The sequence below is a fragment of the Astatotilapia calliptera genome, chromosome 3, assembly GCF_964374335.1.
Source record: "Astatotilapia calliptera chromosome 3, fAstCal68.1, whole genome shotgun sequence".
In the NCBI taxonomy this organism is placed as follows: Eukaryota; Metazoa; Chordata; class Actinopteri; order Cichliformes; family Cichlidae; genus Astatotilapia; species Astatotilapia calliptera.
This window is the reverse complement of record NC_137424.1, coordinates 41,040,327-41,066,649: the sequence shown is the minus strand read 5'-3', so window position 1 is coordinate 41,066,649 and position 26,323 is coordinate 41,040,327. Positions and strand designations below refer to the sequence as shown.

Below are 26,323 nucleotides of genomic sequence, written 5' to 3'. Positions count from 1 at the left end.
GCCCACCATGTATTTGCTTTGGAGGAGGCTGTAAAACTTTGTGATGAGTCGATGAGTCAGTGGAGCTCACTTCTGTTCATTATCAGTCATACTGAGGTGAGTTCTTGAGGATATCCTGAACGTTCCTGTTGGTAAGCGCTCTGTTTTTGTTGCTGTTAGCCGCTGTTAGCAGCTGTTAGCCACTGTTAGCAGCCGTTAGCCGCGGTTAGCTGCTGTTAGCCAGCATTAGTGACAGTTTATCTGAAAGGAAAGTCTGAGTCTAACAATGTTGGACACTTAGTGAATAAGCTCTTGTATGATATGAGGATACATTCAAACTATTTGTCAGAGGAAAAGTGAGATTTTTAGGATACTTCAGCCTGACATTAGCTGGTATGATGTTGACTGATAAACAGCAATTGATGTTGTTTAGCCAGATCGTTGTCCAGAGATAGGAGGGTCGCATGTCTAATCTGCTGACAATAAGTAGTTACAACCATATCAGGAATAATAGACATGTTTATGCATGTTTTTGTATAGCACTGGTGCAGAGGAGGAAAGACATAATGAGAAAAAGATGATGAAAATAGCCATAAATCGGTTTAAAGAGTTATTTGTGATTTTTAAATTGAAAGTAAAGATTTTATATGTATGTGGTGGGTCTGTAACCACATCTATAAAACCCCATCGAAGAAGGCCAACGTCCATTTTGGCCACTGTATTGAAATGGTGGGACTTCCACAAACTGTGCCCACTCCTATGTATTTTAATGGATTAATTCTAAGTTTACGAGAACACATCAGTTTGTTGGAAGATATAATTACACACCATCAGTGGATCTTTTTAAGTACAACATTCCTTTTTTTCTATTTAATAATCTTTAAAAACGTAGTCACTGTACCTTGAGAACATTATAAGATTGTCAATCTCTGTCCGTGCGGGTCTTGGGCATTGAGATTGGCTGGAGTGCTTCACTATACTAATTCTGAAGTGATGCATCTCTGGTGTTGTTGTTTTCAACAGACATTAAAGTACACATATTTTATTAATGAAGCTGTCTTTTTACTTATAGTATTCCACGGTACATTCAAGGCCTCACTTCGTCACATTTTGAGGCTTGCTTTAACCCTCCATAATGTTATATTTCAGCACACAAGATACCTGTAACCCTATCATATTTGATACATGAGTTTTTGTGAGTGTTTTGCGACCTCAACATCATTGGTGTCATTTCCCACCCCCTGAAAAACTGCAGTTTTTAAATTGCACGATAAATTTAAAGCAATAAATTGCAAAACAATGCCACATCTGGAAAATATGATACAAATTAAACTCATATTGCTTTAATGTTTTTATCAGTGTTGTTTTCATAGCACTGCTATTTTTGATTTTAGTTTCTATTGGTCTGATTTTCCAGGACTAGGAGAAGAAAGAGAATAGTGGAGAAGCCTGAATCCAGCCCATTGGGTGGTTGGTTCACGGTCTTCTTCCTCTTTTGTTTGCTTTAGCCAAGGCTCTCGTCTCTTTTTGGTTCTGTTTGTCCTTTAGGAGTGTCTGTATTTCCATTATTAAAAGCTTGTTGAACAGCGGCAGCATTGTAGCATGCTGGATTTCTCTGAGCCATAAATTTAGAGACCATTATGGTGCCAAACCATAACAACAGTCTCAAGGCTCTTTTTATTATAAGGTATAGACCCTGCAATAACACAGAGTAAACCTAACAATCTGATGGCCTCTTATGAGCAAGCAGAAGAAACCCCTGGTGATGGGAAAGAGAAGACAAAAGAGAGACCAGATGATGTATACAAGGTTATTTTGCCTTTATCAGAATCACATTAGTGCACATTCATTTTTGCATATTTGTATTATTTGAATAAACAAGTAAAAAAAACAAAACATAGAAGCCAGTCATATGAAAGCACAAATGTGTCCATTTCTCCTTTCTAGTGACTTGTTCAGCTACAGATGAACCTTTGTCTAATGCAAATTCACAATGATTCATCCTCTGGGAACCAAAAATGTCTGCACAATATTTCAAAGCAATCAACCCATAGATACCTCCATCTGAACCAAAATGGCAAATCAATCAAGAAAGTGGTGTTTCCAGCCCCAGAGCCATGCTGCCATTTCCTTGTAATTTTATGCCATGATTGCTTCAGTCCTTGTGTTTTTCGCTCTGAATAAGCGCTGGAAACTGAAATCATACAACACAACAAATGCTTAAAGCAAATGAAAATGTAACCGGCAGATCAATAGTGTTGTTTCCAAGACACTGAGCTCTTGCAGGTTTTTTCAAAGGGAAAGACAGTCACAATACAGATCTGCAATGGAATATAAAATTAGCATAATCAGTTCTGACCCTCTTTCAAACCTAAACACAAAAGCCAATACTTACCTGCATGAATGCTTAAAAGTCAATTCTCGGCTGGCAGATCTAACAGCAAGCGATGAAGCCGAACTCGGCTCATGCAAAGAGAAGACGTGGTTGACAGACAGTCACGTGCTTTGTAATTCTCATCCGACGTTGCTGCCTTCGATTTCTTGTTGAATTCTGCCTGGCTGATGCTCATAGCGCTAATAAGCTATCCAATGTTCTCTAGGGCCCAAGCTTGACATCTCTTTGTGGTTGCCGGGCTATTATTATAAATACCTGAACATAATAAGAGCCCAGGCTGCAGACGAGTGAAGACATCCAATCAGCCAGCGGAGGGGAAAGATATTGCTGGCTGGGCCCAGCAGCTCATTAGTGAGCAGGTCCAGTTATCCTTTTTGACAACTCGGAAATGTCTAAGCTCACCATAGATGCATTATTCCTGACATTCCTCAACCAATCAGGCCAAGCGGAGAGCCATGGGAGTCACATTTGACAAAGACATGCCTGTAACTGTTGAATTATTCAAGGGTAAAAGTTCACAGGTTAGTTGCATTTGAGCATGAAGTTGGTATTTGATTCATAAATTGATAATGATACATCGAGGGAAATAATCTTGATAACAACAATGTGGATTTACGTGTATGTAGAGTCATCTGAAAATAAGTGTTTTTCACAGGACTCTTACTGCTTCCATTGGACTTACAAAGGTAAGTAGCAGCCAGGTGCTGCTAATCAAATGCACTTGAATAACTGATCGTTAACAAGTGTGAGCACCTCTATAAAAGCAGAAGTTTTGTCACTTTGCTGATCTGGAACATTCGGGTGTGTGTTAACACAATGGTATGATCTACCCAGGAGTGGATCTTCTAGCAACTTCACCTGAAGTTGAAGGCAACGCTCAAGTAAAACTTATTTTTCCATTAGTCTTTTGGTTTGTAAAGATGCAAGTTTTCAAAACAATGCCATGCTCATACACTTCAGTCTGTTTATAATTGTTCTGTAACTTTTAACACACTGAGGTTTAGAGTCTGAAATGTTGCTCATGTCATTTGGACAGATGAGACCAAAGTGGGGATGTTTGATTGTCATGTGCAGCGCTGCTTTTGAAGGAATACAAACAGCACATCAGCACAAACACATCAGATCAGCTGTGAAGCACAGTGGTAGATGGGTGATGACTGTTTTGCAGCCACAGGCCATGGACACCTTGCAGTCATTGCTTGACCATGAACTCCTCTGTATATCAAAGTATTCAAGAGTCAGAAGTGAGGCCTTCTGTCTGATAGCTAAAGCTTGGCTAAAACTGGGTCATGCAACAAGACAATCCTCCCAAGCAAAAAGTGTTGCAGGTAGAGAGCTGTGCATAAAAAATGGCCACAAACCTCAATGGGCCCCATAGAAGAGCGGGCAGAAATTCCTCCATAACAATGCGAGAGTCTGATGAAGACATACAATTAGTTCAGTGTTCCTAAAGGAGGTCGTCACAATCTTTGTGAACCACTTGGCCATCATTTGACAACATATAAGAGCGCGACAGCAGAATGAGCAATGACAAGTATGAAAGTTGTATTGATTATCAGACTGAGGAAGCAGTGATAAATGGATTTTTCTACCATTTGGTTCACGTTTTGAGAAGATTGTCTTTTAAAGACAGACCTGATCTTTAAGAAAAAGGGTCTTGAACTTAGATTTTTTTTCCAAGAAAGAAATGTTCAGAGATTGATGCCGGTCGAGGTAATGCTCTGTGTCACAAACCTCACGCTGATATCTCTCATGTCCTCCCACCGCTTCCTCGCACCTGCTCTCTCTCCCTCTTACACTCTTTCAGCCGTCCACTCAAATCACTTTGATGGCGATATGCAGTCATGCATGAGAGGGCCATCGTAACATGAGCACTAAAAAAGAAAAAGGTAAATGACTTGCATCCAGGTACCCGCCCTCAGACTAAATTAGCCGAGACAAGGGTATGACTTTTGCAGGTCGAGGGCCAAGCTTAAAGCTAAAATAGCAAATGTCACATCAGAGTAATTATTAGTAGCTCAGTTTGTGAGTCGGTCCAGCCTCGGTTCTCACACCTCTGGGTCTGTGTATTTGTATTCTGCTGAAAGAGAACGAGAAAGAAAACAAAACTGATGAGGTGAAGGTTTGTCGATTGCTGCGAGAGATTTAAAAGGTTGAATTTTACCTCAACAACCCCAAAAAAGTCCTGTAAAATTATATAAATGCCATTTTTACAAGTATTTTAAAGCTCAACATGATATCTGAAAAGATTGCAGCTATTTTTGTTTTAAATTCTGTGAAAAATTTCCTCTCTACAGGAAGTTCATTACCTGACGATGGAAGAAGCGTTATTGATGGGTGAATTTCTCCCACTCGGACAGGAAAGGCCTCAACTCATTATTTATTTTCCACTCAGAAGCCAGAGATAAAATGGCTGCCGGTTTGACAGTGATGTACGAGCATCTCAGCGAGGGAAAATCCACGGTGCTGATCCTCAGAATATAAACAACAATAATAGGCAAGAATCTAATCGAAAGTAATTAAAAACAAAATGAATAAAACCCAAAGCGAGGAGGGGCAAACACCGGCCTAGCCCTACAGGGACGATAACCCATGGGAGGAAGGCTGGGACAAGATGGGTGAGGAAGAAAATGCAGCAGATTTCATTCTCATTTGCTAATTGAGGAGATAATGTAAATCATTCTCAGAGTCGGTGGAATAAACGGCCCTTAAAAAAACAAGAGAGAGAAGGGGAGGCGGGGGGATCAATGGGGTTTCCAAAGTGCCTGCTCACATGGTGTCCCATCCTGGGGTTTGCGTTGCCTCTGGTCGTCTAAGATTGATCGTTTTAATTGTGGTAAAGGTTAATAACTGATCTGCAGGGAGGCAGAGGGGCTTCAGGACATGTAGCGCTTTCTGGAAAACCATATTCCATCAGTGAGAGACCGGTATGTGTTTAGTGAGGGTAAGAAGACATTGCAACACAGACATGTTCAAGGGAATTGGTGAAAAATGCCATTATTAAGCAGCCTAGTGGCTGTGCACTCAAGGTCTCTGAGCACTGAAGCTCTCGTTTCCTCAGTCCTTATGAATTCACCTTCACATTTTCACTTTTTCTCATGTTCCACTGAAGTGAGGAGGATTAGAAAATGATGTAGACACAAACCAAATTTTCACTGAGCATTTATTGGTTAAATGAGCTTAAACAGATCAAGAAAGAAGTTAAAATGCTGATATCATTCTCGTTTGCTTGCTTCTGGAAGAAGCGAGCAGATACATAAATGAGCAAACAAAAACCCAGCCTATATAATCGAAAGGCAACAGTGAGGTGGATCCCTCCCAACTCCAAACCCAGTATTTTCCTAACCCTGTCTCAACGCTCTGAATGCCTATATCTAATCAAGTCTGAACAACTAAATGAAAGTGATAGCACCATTGATAACCTTAAAGAAATACTGCCGGTATTCTCAAAGCGAATGCAGTAACAAGATTGCACATACAAGGTGGGAATTCAGAGATTCTTACAACTGATTCTTTCTCATATGTATCTCTGGGAGTTCTTTTGTCATGAGTAACTCAAATGCACAAACTGATTTGCTCTGATATTCAACGCTGAGGTTTTTCGCTTGATATTGAAATCACCTGACTGCACCTGTGTTTAGAAAACATGGCAACTTTTGTAAATCACCTGTAAAACTAACCACACCTATCAGCTGGTCATTGGGGATTGCCCTGACATGCGAATTTGCCCCATTTAGTAAAGCATAGATAGTGTAAAAGATGGATGTAGCTACTGAGATGTCACGTGCTGATTTCTGAAGTCCCTTTGGAAGCTTTGTGATGAGCACTGCTGCCATTACCATTGGCAAAAGAAAATAAAAGAATGACAAGATAAAAAACATAGGTCTAATCTTTTATGAAACAGAACATGAAAGAAATGACTGAACCCAGGAACTCTTCTGGAAAGTGTTTACAAAAGTCAAGAAAGCTGCTTCTTCATAGACATCAATAGAACTGGAAGTCTTTTCGCAACCACAGCTATCGCCATCTGGTGGCCGTGGGATAGAATGCAGATTTAAGGCACATTGGTTTTGTTTTTCTGACTTGGCACTACAAACATCTTTTGTAAAGGTGACACATGAGCAACATCTAATAAAACCATAAAACATACCTTTTTGTAAAGTTTAAAAAGGTATACTGTCTATACTATGCATAGCATCCTTGTAGCATCGGAGTCAAGGCACATATCTGCAGAGGTTCATGGTTCAAATCTTTGGTGCATCTTCTAATCAGCCCAACTCCCCATCTCTCCTCATGTCTCCTCACTGTCAATTCATTGCAAAATACAAAGAAAAGATAGAAATGGAAAACAGCAGTGAGGCTGTAATCGTATTAGTCATGGAGCAATGCACACACAGTGTTTATGCTTTAAACAAATAACTGGAGTTTCAGTCACTAAAAGCTGCACACAGAGTATTTAGTCATTCAGAAAGCAGTCCCAGCGTCTCAGAAACTTCTGTAGCACTTTATTCTCTTTCATCAGGGGAATCTGCGAGATGTGTGGTCTATTCAGGATCACAAAAGGTACAAAGTAACACTCCAAAACACTGGCAGTCTTAGCAGTAACAGCTCTGTCTACTTTTTAAGTCATTGCACAGTCTGTAATAAGAATCAGAGCTGCAGGTGTTTGTTCATTTATCTCTCTGAAGGTCACACTTCTCATTTATACATGTGTGTATAAATGAGTAAAAGGGGCTGCCACAGTGATAGTCAATATTTCAAAGCATTGTTGATTTTGTTTTGTTGCAGAAATATAACCTCAGCTTTTCATTTGAAAGGGAAGCCTGGGAATAAAAGCGGGTTTTAAATATCAGGACACTCTTACAAACCTTGTAGCCGTCAATACTGCTGATTCTTAAATGACGAGCTGCTCTTAGACAGCTGTGTCCTTTCATTCTTCAAGACAATCAATAGAAAATCCCAATCTAAGGCTGTAGTGAAAAAGGTCCTTGGCGTGATTGTGCTGGAAAGGACGAGGGGAAGCCCCTAATGAGAGAGTGGGAGGAAGGCTGCTGAGATCGTTTAATCATTGTTCCTCATACGTCCACTTATCAGGCTGCAGCAAAACTAGCCTTAATGGCTTGGCCGACTTAGGCAGGATATTATTTCATACATGAGGGAATTAAATTAATGCATGACAGAGTTCAGTCTCCTGGAGAAAAATAATGGGAATCCGGGCAGCTTAAAATATTGGGTTTGTTAATGAATAAATGCAGTTAATCTAAAGCGTGACTCTGAGAACTGTCACCAGAAAAACATCCCCCCCCCCCCCCCCCCCCCCCAAAAAAAACAAAAACAAAAACAGGTGCTGACAAGAGACGGGGAATAAAAGAAAGGTAACAAAGCCGAAAGGAAAACACCATGTTTGCTTTAAACACTGTGATTTCCCTCGCATTACAACCAACGTCCATCACAAGCGGTACAACCGTGAAGAGCCGCATATGCGTACATAACGGCTGTCAGACTCTCCCCAGTGGAGGGTTTAGATGAAGGTCAACCCGTTGTTTTCTCTAGCACTGTCATTATCTGACAGGGAGGGACAGATAAGGGGTCACCGATAATAAATGCCTCGCCATGATTGGAAATAATCTTGACAAGAGCCTCTTCAACGGTCCCGAAAAGTCTGACAGCTAAACAGAATTGGAAATGACGTGTTTTTGGCTGCGCCAGTCAAAATCTTTAATAAAACTGCAAGCGGTGCAGCTGATGAAGAACAATATATGCAAGCAGCTCATAACTGCTTCTCGCTGGTCAGGGTAACACTTGTGCAACCTTTACCTCGGAGGAAAGATTAAATTTGTCTCTATAATAAATTTTACTACAATTATTATTTGACTATACTACAGTCTCACCAGGGAAAACAGCAGTTGGAGACTGCGGCATGGCCATAATATTAGGATCTTGTTGCCTGGTGGCTCTAAAGATGGCTACCAGGTTGTGACCGCTCATCTATCATCTCCAAAGTGACTTTGGTGTGTCAAGACCTTTCTTTTATACAGAAATATAACCCGTATATAACCTTTTGAACGTTACATGGGGGGGCAAAGGAAGGGCAAAAGGTCTAGGCAGGGTGGCATCCCCTATATGTATAATATAATATAACTATTTATTGTATCATTATCTCTTCTAAGAAAACAAAGACAGTTTTTAGGTTGGTAGGTTTAGACGATTCGTTTTTACAAGTATTTTAAGGACATAAAAGTTGGGGATGCAAGGCTCTGCAGCAGTAGGGGCAGTTGCCTCCCTTTGCCCCTCTGTAGATCCGCCTTTGACTCACTGTCTGGATCTCTGGCTGTTCTACTTGCTTAAGTGTGCTTGTACTTATGTTAAAATATTTTAAAAGGGGCGAATGCTCTTTTAAAAGTTCCATATATATCTTTTCAGAGCAGTCCAAACTTCATTGCCATGCCGTGGGTCTATAGTTAGACTCGTCCATAGATATTCCTACACTGGACCTGAACAATATTCTCCTAAATTACTGCAAGAACATGTAGAAAGCTGAAATTCAGCACTTTAACCACTGTCGGTGTTGAATCTTATATTCAATTGTTCTCTAGGACAAAGCCAATCAATAGAAAATCTATCACTGTCCAAAACCTTGGAGTCTGCACTCTATATTCTGGTCTGGTTCAATGAGCAAAAGTTGCTCTTTGAGTCACATTAAAGTTTGAATATATATTTCAAAACGAGCCGTGTGTGATTCAGTTTAGCTATAAAAAGAGGCAGCATGCATCATTGTCTCCATTTATCTTGTTAGGCACACACTGTTAATTTAATCCAATGATTTGTTTGGTTTTAGAGGAAAGTGATTTCTTCCAGGTGTTCACATAAAGCAGAAAATGAAAAGAAATGACTCTAAATGGAAAAAAATAGTGGTAATCAAGACTTCCAGCTATGTGTAGTCATGAGCCTATTCCAGGAAGTTTAGATACACTTTGTACTGCAGTACAGAATCGGGACACGGTGTCAGATATGTGCAGAAAATATCATTCGATATTATCAAACCTGCTCCCTGTTATCACTGAATCTGCACAATGAGGCCTTTATCCATGACAACGTGATGGATCGGCAATGCTACGGGAAAAAGTGCTTACTGAGACTGAGATCAAATGCCACAATCGAGATTGTAAGATTCATGGGCAATTTCTGGAGTGTTTGCAAAAAAGTTTATCCCTCACGTGTGAACTGTGAGTCGGAGTTTTGAATTTTCAGTTCTATTAACATTGGCTGACTTTTGTTATGGTCTGGAGACAAACTGCAGGAGGGAGGGTCATTAATCTGTGTTTTTTCTCTATTCAAAACTGGGGATTGCAATCAATATTTTGTATCTCATGGCAGAGTAGGCAAACCCTGGAGGATAAAGCATGTATGGGGATAAACGGTAACCCTTTGGGGCTTTACTGTCAGCATGCAAACAAAGGCCTTGGAAGTTGAGTGCACCAGAGCAAGAGAGTACAGAAACCAAAACTGGAGTTGTGCTGCCAGTGTAGTCACCTTGGCGGTCTTCATATGTCCTCCAGGGATAATCCTGCAGAGGAATAAGTTTGCGAGGTTGAGCAGATGCTCACCTTTGTCCGTCCTTCTCCTTTTTCTGCACTCTGTTAAGACAACTGCTGATTAGGAGCAGCTGTGCCGAGGTACACAGGTGTGGGTCATTAGAGGCAATTATCAAATCCCAGAATTCCTACTCCGTACTGTGTCACTGAGTCTTTCACGGAAAAACTCTTCAAGAGCAGAGAGTCTTTAACACAGAAGGTAAGCTAGTGTGCTTGATCATCGGTGTATCACTGTTGATGGCAACTGATATAATATTTGAGGCACTTCAAGACTTTCTATGATGCAGCAACATTCACAAAATGTTTGTGACACTGGCCAATAAGAGCCTGGAGATCAGTAAACAAGCCCTCTTGGTGTGATTCAGAGGATCTGATCTGCCAGTCAGGAACAGTGTTTGTGTACATTCATTACACAGACAAGGATTCGATCCTGTCACTTCCTTCTTGATGATATAACTCAAATCGTAAATGATTAATGTGCAGGCCGGGGCGACGCTGTAGTCTTCATATAAGCAGCTAACCTCACTCTGTGTGTGTCTTATCCAACTCAAATGTCATATGCTATGAACCCAGCCTAAGACGCCCGAGTCTGTGCTACAAATGTAGCTCTATAGCATCAGTTTTGTCCTGTAGATTACACTTTATACAGCCTTACCCATCCATCCAGCTTACCTACAGTCATGTGAAAAAGGGAGGTTTTGGCAGTTTGCTAATCTAGAGCATTTAGGTGTGTGTAAATGGTCTGATCTACTCAGGACTGGAATGTTCCAGCAAATTCACCCCAAAATCCGACCGTGCTATCCTGAGAAAAACTGCAAAAACCCAAGAGCTACATCTCAGACTCTACAGGCTGCAGTTAGCACGTTAAATGGTAAAAGTTCATGATAGTGTATTCAGAAGAAAAAACAAAAGGACCTTTGGAAAGACGAGACTAAAATTAGATGTTTGGCCATGATGCACAGCACCACGTTTGGAGAAAAACAAAAACTTCATACCAACTGAAGCACGGTGGTGGAGGGGTGATGACTTGGGCTTCTTTTGCAGTCACAGGACTTCGGAACCTTGTAGTCACTTCCCATGAACTCCTCTTTGTATGGAAATATTCCAGAGTTAAGCTTGGCCCAAAATGATGTCATGCAACAGGACCATGATCTCAAGCACAGCAGGAAATCTCTCAAATAAAGGTGTTGCAAGGTTTCAGTCAGGGCCTGGACCTCAACCTGATTGAAGTGGAGCCTTAAGAGAGATGTGTACAAATGGATATCTGCGAACCTCAATGAACTGAAGCAGCGTTACAAAGAAGAGTGGGGGAAAATTCCTCCACCATAATATGAGATACTGACAAAGTAATATAGAAAACAATTACTTTAAGATATTGCTGCTAAAGGTGGTTCAACAACATCATGGTGTTTACTTAAGTTTTCACAGTCCTGCACTGAGTCCTGTAAGTCCCTGTACTAAACATCCACATGTCAGCCAACGGCAGATGGCTTCATGAAATGTTAGCGCAAAGAGTTTTAAATGGTCTTGTAGATCAATGTAATGTTAGCATTTAGTTTAACCAAATAGTATTTATGGTGTCATCTTACAAGTCCAGCAATATTTCACCGTCAAGTCCTGCACATCTCTAATCCACAGTCCTCAATACTTCTTTTGATCTGCAGTCCTTCAGCATTTTGTGAATCACACACATACTAAGCCCGTTTTGTGTGAAAACGCCATCAGAGAATCCCGGCACTCACTTTTCATTGTGAGTGACACGTTAACGTCTTTGCTTTTTGATTTTGACTCACTCTGATGTTGAAATACTATTGAGCTGTTGCCTATTGCATCCCCCCCCCCCCGCTCTGTCTTTCACCTCCTTCTGGTAGTAGCTGGCCTTGGTGCTGAACCCGCACCATTGTCAGCATCTGCTGGTAAACAGCTGACAACAACGGGGCAGATTAATGCCAAACAGTGAGCAAGCCTGAGGAACGCTTTGCATGTAAAGCAAGTCTAAGTAGGAGAGCAACAAAGAGCTAAAATGCAATGAATTTCTACAATGACCAGTCCGATTCCACACGCACACACATCTGAAATACAAACACCTCATTAGTCAGGCATTTCAGATGCTTTATTTGTATGTGAGAAAACATCCACTGCGCATGCATTTGAATGTGTGCACATATTTTGCTTTAAACATGAGCACACATGTGGTTCCACGCGTTACGGTAAATCCAATTACGGTGTGTGGTCCAGGAGAAATCTCGCCAATGCACAAACACACACACAGGCCACACAGTTAATGAGCCGCGCCAGCACCAGCCACAGTTTTGTCGCCCCTTCTTTTCCTCTTCTCCGAGCATTAATGCATTTCTCTCTCCCCGGCTCCGCGTGTCAAAGGATTACGGTCTCATTTGGAGTTGGTGTTTTTTCCTCGTGTGCCTCTGTCAGGACACTGCCACACTGCAATGAAATGTTAATCTTCACTAAATATTTTTCCAGTTACAGGATGCGACACATGATGCAGTCAAACAAATCCATCTCTACAAACTGCGCCCGTTCGTTCACATACATATATATCTTTTGCAGTCATCTTGTAAAATTGTGGATTGGAATTCATTATGATTTCTGGGTTGCATCCTAAAAATCCCATTCTTCCTTCCTTCCTGTCAACTTGAACACACACACTCGTCTCCATGTTCCCTCTCTTTCTGCCTTTCTTTTATACCCCCAGTTATTATAGACTCTTTGATGTCTGGCTATTCTTGCGCCTCGCTCAAATAAATGGAGCATTTGGACTAAGAGAGCCTGAAAAAATCAGGGAGAATGGAACCCAGCGAAATGTCATATCCCCACCGTACATTATTTTAGCAAATACACACTCACACACGCACTGCTACTCTCCTAAACAAGTTGTAGAGAGCAAATGAGAGCAAAGCGACGCGCTGATGGAAGCAATGAGCCGAGGGAAGGGAGGAGGGCCGGAGCGTGAAAGGTGCAAAAAGATGAAAGCTAGGAACATGAGAGCGCAGAGAAAGGAGACGAGGTGATATATTTACATGTAGCGAAAGAGCATTTGCTTTTAGGATGAATTTTATGCTGTTTGCTGTCACTTTCTAGACACTCTCCCCTCATCTCATTCTTATTCTCTTATCAGCAGGTCTTCCATTTTTCTCCCCCCTCCTTTCATTTCCTTCCCTCCCTTGCCTACGTTGCTGCCTAGTCATTGGAATTCATTCATTTAATCCTGACAGCTCTGGTAGATACAGCACTTAGTGCTTATTGAGGAGGTAATTCATCTTTAATTCTCCCATCCCCTACTGCAAGTTAGTCATGCCTAAGTGTCTTCACAATGCCATCAAACGTAAGCGCAGCTTTCTTATACACGGACAAAGAGTCAGCAGCTGTACCTCGAAACGAAGTACAAACGATTGCTGGAACTGTAATGGACACACATGCCAGCTTTATACATGCTCTTTAAAAATGAAGTATGCAGCATTAGCAGCTGCTTAAACTTGCAAAATCTTGTAATAACAACAAGCAGCATTTAATTTAGATATATCCATTTAATGAGGATGAAAAGATGCTCGCTTTAAAATGATTTTCGTCAAACGAATCCAAAGGGGGGGGAAAACACTTTATTTCGTGGTGATACTTTCCACCCAAGTTTGTTCAATCTCGCCAGCATTTTTTTTGGTTTCCTTCTCCCAACAGCAAGCTGTAATGAGACACTGTTTGTGACATTGTATGAAGCCTTATTAAAGTATTGTTTACAGCTCTTCGGAGTGGAAAAACTGCGGCACAATAAATAACAAGTTCATGCTGTAGCTAGAAAAGAAAATCCAGCCCAACTCTAAATAGTTCTTGGCTTACATAATGCCTCTTATTTAAAGCCTCTGCACAGCTGGTACACCTACACTGAAGTTTTCCCTTATTGTTCCTGATTGGACCGCTTGTCAGGACTGGGAGGGTGTGAATAGGCTGCTGATTGTCTCAATGATTCACCTTTTACTTTTTTGTTTCGCCTGATACAAGTGAAATGAATCCATCTTCACAACACTAAATGCTTAATAACACGAGGAGTTCTCACAGTAGCAAATAATTCCAACGGAAGCGCTAAAAGCTAATATTAACAGTAGCATGCTAAAGCTAGTTCTTTGAGCTGAGTAACCAGTACACTTTATTCAAAACAACACTGGAAGTACTAAATGCTTAATAACACGAGGAGTTCTCACAGTAGCAAATTATTCCAACGGAAGCGCTAAAAGCTAATATTAACAATAGCATGCTAAAGCTAATTCTTTGAGCTGAGTAACCAGTACACTTTATTCAAAAGTTAGTTTCTGACAAGCAAAAAGAAAAAGAAAGCTCTCTTTTTAAGCCAATAAAATCAACTGAACTCATAGAAACTACCACAAGTGTGCATCAGTGTGTTCCATTTAAAATGGGAAGATGGAAATTCAGACTTCCCATCTTGGCTGGAAGACCAACTCAATTGGCACTAAAACACACAAGTGCGTAAAACAGTGACCTAAATGGTCACTTTAGGCTGTTTCTCAAAGTTGAGCCAGAGACTCCCATGTTCAAAAGCTAGCTTTATGGAAAAAAATAAACACGTTTATTTCACCTAGCAACATTTAACACCAGCAACCACTCGCCAACACATGCACTATTTCTATCGTAACCGGTGGTTGTATCACGTCCAACAAAACGCACAACTCTCAAGAAACGTGCACATGACGTCACATAAAAAAAACCTCTATAGCCAAATTTTTTGTATTATTGAATTTCTACCTTATTCATGTTGCTACAGTATTTGTTTTTAACTAAAAATAACATGTAACACCTTCTTCTACTCATTTTTTTCAGCTGGAATTGCAAACGTTAGCTATCCTGTATCGTGGGCAAACCCCACTGGCACATCTTAGTATTTTGGATTTTCCGCTGTGGAATTTTCTCTCTGGAAATTTGACCCGTTCAACAAACAGCAAACAGAATAACAACTTTTAATAGCACACCGTTTTTTTGCGATGTCATTTCACCTCTGCATGAATGCACAATTTCATCAAGTATACAAATCAAATGTTGAAGGTGAAATGATCGCTGTTATATTTACCCGTCCATAGTGACATTACAGCACGCACAGACGCACACAGAGCGGCACTCAGAATGATCCCTCACACAGCTTTTCAGACAAATCCAATAAATTGCTGCAAATACAACAAATTATGAATGCAAACTCCACAGCTAGCAGTAAATAATCTATGCTAATTTGTTTTCTCTATGGATGCCTACTAAGTGTTTTATGGCATTTGCAAACAATGCAAGACTCCATGCTGGTTTACACAAACGCAACACCCACACACGCTCGCACACACAGGCACAAAGCGCCACGGCACGACAGGATTGGCTGCTCTGAATCCCCGGGCCGCTTCACCAAAATGTAACTAGACAAAGTCCTTGCATCACACACGCACACACACATACAGCCAGAATGCAAAGAGAGGGATTCCCCAGACACACAATCACGCTGACACAAACACGCATGCACGAGTGAATGAGCACACTTTAACACAGTTCACACACAAACAGCACACCCAGAGTCACATGCTTGCGCAAGCACATCTGACCACAGCATGCAAGCATCCAAGGAGATTTAATAACAGCATCGGACAGGAGGGAAGAAATCTGCCTTGCTAAAGGGCTTAATGACCTCATCTGTGGCCGGCAGCCGACATGACTGATAACATCCAAGAACACGCTCGCACACTGCCAGAGGCTCATCGTTTCCCGCTCTCTCAAACACACTCCTCACTGTGTTGTAAGGGTTTAATTTTACACCAGACTACGCTGCACCCTGATTAGCAGCGAGCTGCACCTTCCGCAGATTAAAAGCAAAACAAACAGGCTTCTTTTTTTTTTCTTTTTTTTAAAGTGAAAATTGCATACGCTGTCAAATCCGGCAGTGAGCTGAACAGGTACAGCAGGGTTCCACACTGCTACAACAGCAAGACCAGACAGATAAATAACATAAAATACACACCATACACTGCACACAAACAGCTAAACACCATGAGACAGAAGACGGGAGTGAGATGGGGATTTTAAGAAGGAGATCAAAAGATGAATTGCGATTTCCAGAGAGAGAGAGCAGGAAACAGATTATCCCTGCTCCGACTGGTGCTTCAGTTTTACCCGTTTTCTGTCTTGGCTTGCGTGTTACATGAGATGTGGCGTTTCTGTGGAACAGTGTGTTTGCATCCTTGCTGTCTCACTTTCTTTTCCCTGTTTTTGAAGTCTTCTATAATCTGCTGTGTGTGTGTGTGTGTGTGTCTGCAGGTTTCTTCTGTACCATTAAATAGAATAGATCAGATACATGTGTGCTTTCCACCTTCCTCCGAGACACTCGAGTGTGCGCCTAAACTTGTGTGTCTGCAGCATGACACTTCTTAAAGTGGATTTTCCAACTAATACCCTTCAACTTATTTCTCCCCACCTTCCGGCTACTTTATTTCCACTCAAATTTTCAGCGTTGCAGTGTAACAGCACGCTATCCGGGCCCCATGCTGTTTCCTGGATACTTCTCCATTTTTTTCTCTCATTACTTTTCCCTGATCCATTAGGACCCCTATGGCGTAAAGCTCTACCGGCCCAGCTCTCCGGGATTGGGAGGAAGAGATATCCATTTCTAGATGTAAATAAATCTGTTACTTCCCTGACAGCACAATTCATTAGTTCTCGCAGCAATCTGCCTGTTCACGCAGAGTGCTTCGGCGAAGCAGCAAGTGTGTGTGCATGTGTGTGTGTGCAGCAAAGAGGGGGTGTCAGGAAAATGTGTCAGCCTGCTCTTTAGAGGTTTGGATGTGATTACAGGAGGAAAATGCTTTCAAAGGACAGAGCAGCATGTGTACAGAAGTTAACAGTGGCTAATTGCAGTATGGCCCATTCTGTTACCTCACTCCGGACTGTATTTGCTTCTTATTAATAACCAAGTTTGTTTTTTTTAAATGTTTTTACTTCTCAAACTGGTGCGCTGAGGAGTGGCTTTCAGCATGATATACAAAGTATGAAATGCCTGTCTTTAATTCCTAAATGTATGCCAGCTCTCCGTGGTCTTCCTGGCTGAAGGATTGTAAAATAAAGTTACCATGTAAATATTTACCATTAGCCAACAGTGAGGAGTTAAGAATGCTTTAAAATCAAATATGGGAATTTCATCCTTTCAAAGAAGGCGATTGTTTATCACTTAAACTGCCTCTACCCACAAAGTGCAGCCAATCATGACACGTGCAGCATTAAATAGATGATTACTCTAAATAAATTCCCCAAGGTGTTGAGATGCCTGCTAACTTGTGGTGATGACAGGTGACTGTATAATGAAGCCAATCGGGCAGGTAATGACTTAAACTGCTGTCAGATTTGAAGTAAACACCTGAAATGACCTCCAACAGGTGCAAATGATACCACTGACTAACATACGATGGATCTGGAGCAGCGGTCCCAAACTTTTTTTACGCCACAGATGGGTTTAATGTCAGACAATATTTTCACGGACCGGCCTTTAAGGTGTCGCGGATAAATGCAACAAAATAAAATGATACAACCAAGACAAAAACTGTGGTATTTTTAAATATAATAATAAATGCGATTTCACTGTGTAACTGTGTAACTTTATTAGCAGTGTCCTCCAACAACATTGAGAGTAACATCCTCCTCTCTGCCCCATAATGCTCTCTGGTCGCTATGGTAACGTGTAAATATTTCTTTCAAAATAAGACACACAAGTAAAAAACGGGAAACAACCCAGGGAAACCAAGTTAACAATAAAAACCCTAAAAACAATAAATTTCACACCCGAACCTCAACTCTCCCGGCCCGGTACCAAACGACTCATGGATCGGTACCGGTCCGTCGCCCAGGGATTGGGGACCGCTGATCTGGAGGGTTTTAGGGAGCAGTTAAATATTATATAACCTCCCGACTCACAACTGGGTATAACTGGTGCTATCTTCGTGGATTCTCTCTCAGCACTTTCATCCACGAAAGTTCAACAGTAGGATCAATCAACAACACATTCAAGTTAAACTTTGGGAGGAAAAAATCACCTTACGTGTATCTGGAGAGTTCTTCTTTCCTTGGAAAACAGGGTTTGTACCCTGCATGGAATGTAAGAACTACTATAGCCCCATAATAAGCTCCAGACATTATTCTTATATCGATCCCAAACACTTGAATTTCAATGCAAGTGAATCAGCTCTAACAAGGCTATGCTAGATTGCTTTGTATCAATGTTATACCGGTAATTTCTCAAGCATACAGTACCTGTTTTGGCACAGTGTGTTATCGATGTAATATTCATTAGTTGCTTGTGTTTACTGCTGTTTGCAAATAGTGTGATTATGTCTCTCAAGCTTATTCGGTGCTCTTTGCATCTTTGCCTCCTCCTCAGTGATCAGATCTGCTCTGGTGAGTTGAAGCCACACAGTGAGAACAACACTTCTGTCCTGATAACATCTGCTTTGCCACTGTTTCCCTTTGAGAATCTAAGCACCTTTTCAGTGCCAACACTTGAGGGTTACCTGATGCTTGGTGTCAAAGGGCCCAAAGAGTTTTATAATAAATATCACTTTTAAGCTCCTGGCTGCTGGAAATTTTTTTTCAAGAAGTTGACGTTTAAATATTGGCTGGATTTTGAGTTTGAGCCTGATTGCCATTAAAACCTCAGTTCATGCATCTCAGTTGGCAGCAGTGCCTATAACTGTCAGCTTTTCCATGTGGAAAGGCACCATCAGTGCTGAAAGGTAGATACAGGCTAAACAATGCAAACTGCAATCTTCATCTATCCCTGCCAGCATGGATTTAGAGTACTGTTGGGCAGCTGAGATGGTTTCCACAGGTGTCTCATAGGTCGCTACACCCCACTGAGTCAGTTCTGACCGTGCCAACAGCTGCAGCAGCAAACTGCGTTTCTGCCTCCAATGTTTTCTTTGCAGCCTGTGAGTGGCAGCTCGCTCAGAGTGTCAAAAGTGAGGCTGAAGCTGTCACTGAAAAGCTGATGGAGGCCCTGAAACAGCACATTTCCGTTTCCATAACAGCTGATGATTTCAGTGAAGCTCTGCGTCGCCTATTTGCTAACAAAGCTGCTTCCAACTAAAAGCTCACAATGCAAGCACATTAACAATGCTATTCATTTAGGGAGCCGCTTCAGAGCCCAGACTCATTTTGCTGATGGTTTTTTTTTTGTCTTGCTTTCTTGGATATTTTAAACTGTGAATTTCATTATAACCATGCTTTTTGCAGACAAAGCCGTGTTAGCAGTGTTAACAGTGTTAACAGTGTTCCTTTAAATTAAAAACATACCCATTTGACCAAACTGGTAACACTGATGGAGACCAGGTGAAGATGGGAACAAGAAACCTTTAAACCTGTCACTCAGCAACAGAGGTTTCACTCAGCAGTGAGCCATTAAGGCCTCATTCCCTGACAGCTGGGTGAATAGTTCCTGAAGTTGCTGGTAGTGAAATTGGTTGCAAAGAGGCATACTGTGCTGCATTGAAAACCTCCTTGCAATTGCTTTGGTTTCTTGTAGATTGCCGTAATTTGTCTGCAAACACAAAAGCAATAGTGAAAAATCCAACAAAAATATTCAAAGTAAATTTTGCACCTTTTGAAATGTGCAGGATGAAGTATTTGTAGCAATGTCCGTGTGTGGTCAACCGTGACAATCTGCTAGCAACCATAGCAATCCCAAGTAAGTGTTTGGTGTAGCATATGCAAGCAATTTCACAACGAAACACCCAGCAACCCTTGACAACCAATCAGCAATCAGTCATTCTTTTAACCTCACAACCAGCCTGTAGGACTGTCTCTGGTATCTGGGACCAAAAGCAAAACTAAACAGATTGGGGTTAGCTAACTCAGCTGCAGGCGACTGGTCAAAATACATCACAACATATTTTTTGTGAGATTTTTGTTGCTTTGCTGCTAATTTAATGTTTGCCTCTTCTAAAGAGTCATTTAAGGAATACTGTATCCACCGAATCTTGACTTTAGCCATTCAGCTGTGCTAGCCTCTTCCCCTACCGCTACGTTCATGTGCCGCTCGTGCGTCACGCAACAAAAACCCCTGAGCAGATAAGTCTGTGCTTTCCGTACAATGTTACATAATAGATAGGCAAAGAATCAACGCAGCACAAAAGAAAAGATTATTTTGGTGTGTGTGTGTGTGTGTGTGTGTGTGTGTGTGTGTGTGTGTGTGTGTGTGTGTGTGTGTGTGTGTGTGTGTGTGTGTGTGTGTGTGTGTGTGTGTGTGTGTGTGTGTGTGTGTGCAGAGAGGGAATATATGTGTGTGTGTTAGGACGAAGGCAGGGACAGAGAAAACTAATTAGCGCAGCACTTTAAGGATCACGGGCCACAGACTGCTGCGAGTGGGGACTGCCACAGACAATCCCAGTCAATTTTCCCACTCAGCGAAGAGAGCTGAGGCATGCTCTGACATTGTGTTTTATCTCAGCGGGCCTCTTCACTCATGTCAGGAGCTGGAGAGACAGGGAGGAAAGAAAAGCGAGAGAACGAGAGGGAGAGAGATGGAGGCAATGGTTGGTCAGAGAGTTGAGGGGGGAAAAAGTTGAGCAAATTAAAGAAAGAAGGATCAGTTAATGAAGACAAAAGAGTAACAGCGCAAGAGGGAGACAGTTTCGAAGTAAAATCCAAAACACACAGACAAAAAAAAAGTAGAAAAGGGAGACGGAGACAAAGAGAGCAAAGGCAAAGCTTCAGGGTTTAAACAGTTGCACTTCTTAAGGACTGTTCTCAGCTTTTAAGATAAATCAGCGGTATTTGAAAAGGCAGCGCTTTAAAAATATTGGTGTTGCACTGACAAAACATTGCTACATCTAATCAGTGACATTTTCTGAAATGTCAGCGGACTGTAGCTCGTTCACAGGGAGAGGGGAAAAAAAGATGTGCAACCTGGAAGCAATTCGATTGTCGTGGACACGTCCAGACAATTGAAGGGAAAGAGTGCCCTTTGTGAAAATCATTCAGCTGCCAAAACACAACAACGGGCAGTTTGACTCACAACGGGGCTCCAGTGCACTTTTGATGAATACCGTCCTAAAGCGCTCCCGTGCTGCCTGGGGAAAACACATTAATACAGTAGCTGTGTAAAAGCGCCTGGCGTAAACACGGAGCGAGCGCCCATATGGCTCCTGCATATGCAGTTGAATCTAATGCGAATAAATCATTGTACGAGACAGGCTTTGCACTTTAGCTGCTATTTTTATGGCCTCCCTGCCATTAGCATAGACACACAATACCCATCCACCCTCTTTTTGCACGATACAATACGCATCAGGCCAAAGCGGTGGTCTGCTGGAAAGCATCACGGATGTCACCACAGTGGATTAGATGGAGCCAAAAACGCTGAGGAGGCATGTGAAGGAGTTTCTTACTATTCTCACTAAATTAACTTAAAGAAAATTGGCATAACTCTAAGTGCATCGTCATTATTTTCTGTGCAATCACTCACTGTCCCCAGATCATGAATGCTGCTTATACGGGCTGATCGAATGACTTTTCATCCCTTCACGCCCCTCAGGGTGATTCTGGATGAGGTTGGGGATGTTTTGCTCTGGAGGAGCAGTGGACCAGCATTATTATTAGTTTTAGGATGATTAATAATAAGAGGAAGGTGATCTTAAGGTTTCTTCCACTGTCATCATCCAGTAAACACTTCTGTGTGTTCAATACTTCTGTTTAGGGCTACAGATGTGCACAGCTAATGACAAATGTGTTTAAAGCTGATTAGCGACTGTGAGCATGTTCCCATGCTACGCTAAGATGCTAATCAAGGGCACTGGAAAGAGTGGTGCCCTGTCCCGAGCTATTTTTAGACCACAGATCACTGCATCCCCCACAATCATTCACTCGAAGTAATTAGGTTAATAAAAGCACTAACAGGGAGAATATTTAGACTTTAAGCTCGCCTGTAATTTCCTAAATTAATGTTGGTGTTATATTTATGTCCTCTGTTCTTCTTCTTCTTCTTCTGTACCATCCTCTAAAGAGAGACGCCAGCTTATGTCAGACTTCTCTCTTCTTCTTCTTCTTTTGACTACCCCTTTATGGTCTGCTACAGTGGCTCATCTACCTTCATCTCCACCATCCTTCTCTGTCACACCAACTCTCCTTCCCCTCATGTCCTCCTTCACTACACTGACAAACCTCCTCTGAGATCTTCCTCTCCTCCTCCTCCTTGGCAGCTCCATCTTCAACATCCTTTGTCCAATATGTCCTCTTTCTCTCATCTTCACATGTCCAAACCATCCCAGCCTTGTCTCTCTAACTTATTCTCCAAACCGCTCTGCCTGAGCCATCCCTCTGATGTACTCATGTCTTTTTGGTCACTGTCAATGAAAATCTGAGCATCTCCAGCTCTGCCTGCTGTCTTTCTGTCAGAGCCACTGTTTCCAAACCATACATCACTGCAGGTCTCACCAAATTGCAACACAGCACTTTTATTTACATTTGATCACATCATAGCATCATCAGCGGGTTTGATAGTGCAGCACTGTACTGTACAGCTTCACAACCTGAGCTGCTAGTTTTATACAGGTGTGAAACATTTCTGTAGTCTGGGTAAATGGACATTGATGTTAAATGATCACCTTTTAAAATGGACTCTCTGGGTAAGAATCTCTATTTCATTGACTGCTGTATCCATGCCGTTTGCTCATTCTCATATTTGCAGACACTAATGCCTGCACACAGTGTGTGCAATGATCGTTCAGTCCTCCTGCCATTCTCCATATGGGGGGCAGCACAATGAATGAAAATACAAAAAATTCTTGGAGACTTAAGCAAAAACAAGAGTGCTATTTCCATTCATACCACCCTACTCTCTCCTCCAAACTCACACACACGTTCTGAATCTGCTGGAATTCATTAGCCAGCCGCTGCTTTATAGCGCACTGTTGTCAGCGCATAATTAGCAGTTGAGGGTTGTTTATGATGGCTTTGCAAGTGGAGCGGGAAAATGTGTGGCGGAGAGCATGGTCCGAGGTTAAGACAGGCCAAGAAGGGAAGGAAAAGAAGCAGGGAAGACCCAAAGCAACCAGTGCAGATTAGCATTCGCAGATGGTGAAGAGAACATAATTAGATGATAAAACTGTCTTCAGATGGAAGAAAGAAATCCTGCAAGGAGTGGGGAAATGCTCACAACATGGGCATAAAAAGCTTGTCTTCTTGAAATCCCAGAGAGATTACTTTATAATCATGGACAAACACTCAGCTTATTTCATGATGTCAACATGATGAACTAGAGAGTACATATTTAGCACAAATATATATACATATAATTTTTTTTATATAATCAAACAAATGTTATTTTTTCAAGGCTTATGTTGAGATCAAGATAATTATTTTGTGCTCACAGGGAAACAAAACTTGTGGCTACAATCCTCACTGGTCTTCCATAAGACGCTAATGTTAGCACAGTGTTGCAAAATTGCAGCCCAAACACAGCCAAGGTTCCCAACCACATATGAAAAATATATGGCACCAAAAAGTTTAGATTATGACTTGTGTTTTATGTTCTATCACCAGAAATCAGACGGATGCTTTTACAGTGTGGCCAGAATCAACTAGTAACGTTCATTTCCTCATCCTACCATTAGCATAGCAATAGCACGATGTTCGACTCTGCTACCTAGCTGACGAGTTGGACGTTGGACAACTGGATGTAGCCATTATGTCACCCACCAATCTGTGAACTTTAGATTTAAAGGCTTTAGTTTCTGCTCATCAGTGTTTTGTTTGTTTGTTTTATTTTTCATTTATTGGAGTTAGAAGAGATAATATTTTTACAAGAGGCTGCTAAGTTATCAGCTAACGCTAGCTAACATCATCTGCAAGATGCCTCTACAGACATGGCCGTGACTTCAAGATGGGAAAAATGAAATGGAGGAAGAAGTACCTAAAACCGGAATTCTTTTCCATGACCAGCAAGGAACAAAATCCTCCAATTTGAAAAGTAGTCACATTTAACATTCCTTGGCCCCCTTTTTCTATGTACTTCCTGATTAGCTAATGGCTTCAATCACTAGTTGCAAGCTTCACTGATTACAACATGGCGTCCACTTTAGTGGTTCTGGTTTTTATATGGTGTTTTTTTTTTCTATTCTTTTCTACTCTACCTAAGCATACATGTCACAAAATGCTTTCCATCTAACATTCACACTCCGATAAACAAACTCAGGGTTCAGTATCTTACCCAAGGGTACTATGGCATACAGACCAGAGAAGTCACGGATCAAAAACCTGCCAGATAGCAGACGACCCCGCTCTACCTCCTGCAACCCCAACAACCCCATTTTATAAATTCTGATCCTCATAAGAGGCAAACATTAGAATAAAACTGGGCAGGATTTAGATAACGACCTTCTACAGTACCAACGTGCAGCAGTCTGCGCTTACAACCAACATATGTAGAAGAGCATCTCTGAATGTACATTGAACCTTGAAGCAGAACCTACAACAGCAACAAACCACACTGAGTGCCAATGCTTTCCATAATTCCTTTGTAAATGTACAATGTCAGTAAAGGGCTGTTCTATTCTGTTCTGTTTCTGTCAGCTAACAACAGGAAACTGAGGCTACAGTTTTGCACAAGCTCAACGACACTGGAGAATAAAAGATTGGAGAAACGTGACCTGGTGGTCTGATTTCTCCTGTGATATTCTTCCATGAAAGTATGGATCTATCCTGCCTTCAATGGCCGGGAGTGGCCACGTCACAAACTTTTTGTACCTGAAAGGCCAATGAGTGTTTATGTCTCGGGGTGAACAAGTTTTTATTTGCATGTGTTGCTGTGTTTTATTAGTTTCATCTTTTAATAATGTACAGTGTTTTATTCTTATGGTTTTACTGCATGTTTTATTGTATAGCAATTGAAAATGTGACATCATTTCTGGGGTAAAACCGCAAAGGATTGTATGTACAAGTGGCAAGTGGTACTAGCGCGCACGGGCTATTACAGGACAACAGTTGCACAGAGATAAACAGAGACACAAAGAATGGCAAGAAGCTGTTGTATTATTAACTGCCACAGCCGATCGCATGACAGCCATGGGAAGCCGATGGGTAAAGAGATCGGTTTTTATCGGATTCCTTCATGGAAGAAAAATTGTTCAAGTCATGTTTCCGAACTCACGAAGAGGCGACGGATGGCCTGGATTGCAGCTATTCGAATACCAAATATAACGTTCCAGAACACTCCAGCTGTTAGTCTGCTCCAAGCATTTCCACAAAGGTAAGTCTTTTGTTGTAGTTAAAACGTAATTTATCAAATAAATCTTATATTGATTTGAACTGAATTCGTTGCGCTATGCTGCTTTGTTCACTGTGGCTTTGCGGGCTAATGTTTGTTGTGTTTTGTAGGAAAACCAGCCTACAAAATGCTGGAATGCGATCCACACTGGGCACCCTCTATCAACCTGGGTCATACCGAGTTCAAAGCTGCTACCACAGCGAGATTTGATCAGTTAAGAGAGAGAGCGATATCAAAACAGCCACGAAAAGTCCTGCGTATATGTGCTCAAGTGTTGTATTGAAGCAATCAAGTGATGAATAACTGTTTTCCAGTATGTTGTTTTGCAATGTTTTCTTTTTTGTTTTTTTTTTGGGGGGGTGTTGTCAGTGTTGATTTGTTTTTCACCAAAGCATCTACTAAAACATAATGAAATACAATTTTGCCTCTTTCTTGTAAGATTCTATAATAAAATGAAACAATGCCAGTTATGAATAAAAACAATAAATTGAATGAATTATGAAACACTTATTTTATTTCTATTGGATCTGAAAATGTTGTGTAATACTACAACCTGAAACGACAAATAGATTGTGTTGGAGATAAAGAAACAATTTTAACGACAGCTGTAAAATGAAATAGTCCAAATCAGAAAATAGATACACCAACGTAAACTGGATCTGGGCTTGTTGCAGGGATCTGAAGTTACTAAACATTTTGTGAGTGTATGCACTAACACTTAGGACCATATAATAATAAATATGTCCATGATGAAAGTTGGGCAGCGCGCTAACGTCCTTACTCCACCCTATATGCTCGTGTGGGTCTGACCCTTTCACTCCTTTGATTTTTTTTCCTCGTACCTTTTTTTTTTTTTGCCTTTTCGTCATGTCTGTCTTTGTACGGACCTGCCGTGTTTTCCGTCGATTTGTACATATACATACATTTTGCAAATAAAATGTAGGGATTAAAACCGCAGAATTAATGATTACCGGTCCTGGAAATGCTAGTGCTTGATGCAGTGTTTTGATTTTGCTGCCACTCGTACCCACAATGCAATGCGCG

The 26,323-nt window shown here is 41.4% G+C and overlaps 1 long non-coding RNA gene across 1 annotated transcript; it reads right to left on the bottom strand.

Annotated features, from left to right (window-relative positions):
- Nucleotides 1–1,782: 1,782 nt before the first annotated feature.
- On the bottom strand, nt 1,783–9,174 carry LOC145421054 (uncharacterized). The gene is made up of 2 exons (XR_013902324.1): nt 6,525–9,174; nt 1,783–6,401 (listed from the first exon to the last, which is right to left on the bottom strand). It is a non-coding gene; the product is annotated as an uncharacterized LOC145421054 (long non-coding RNA).
- Nucleotides 9,175–26,323: the final 17,149 nt, after the last annotated feature.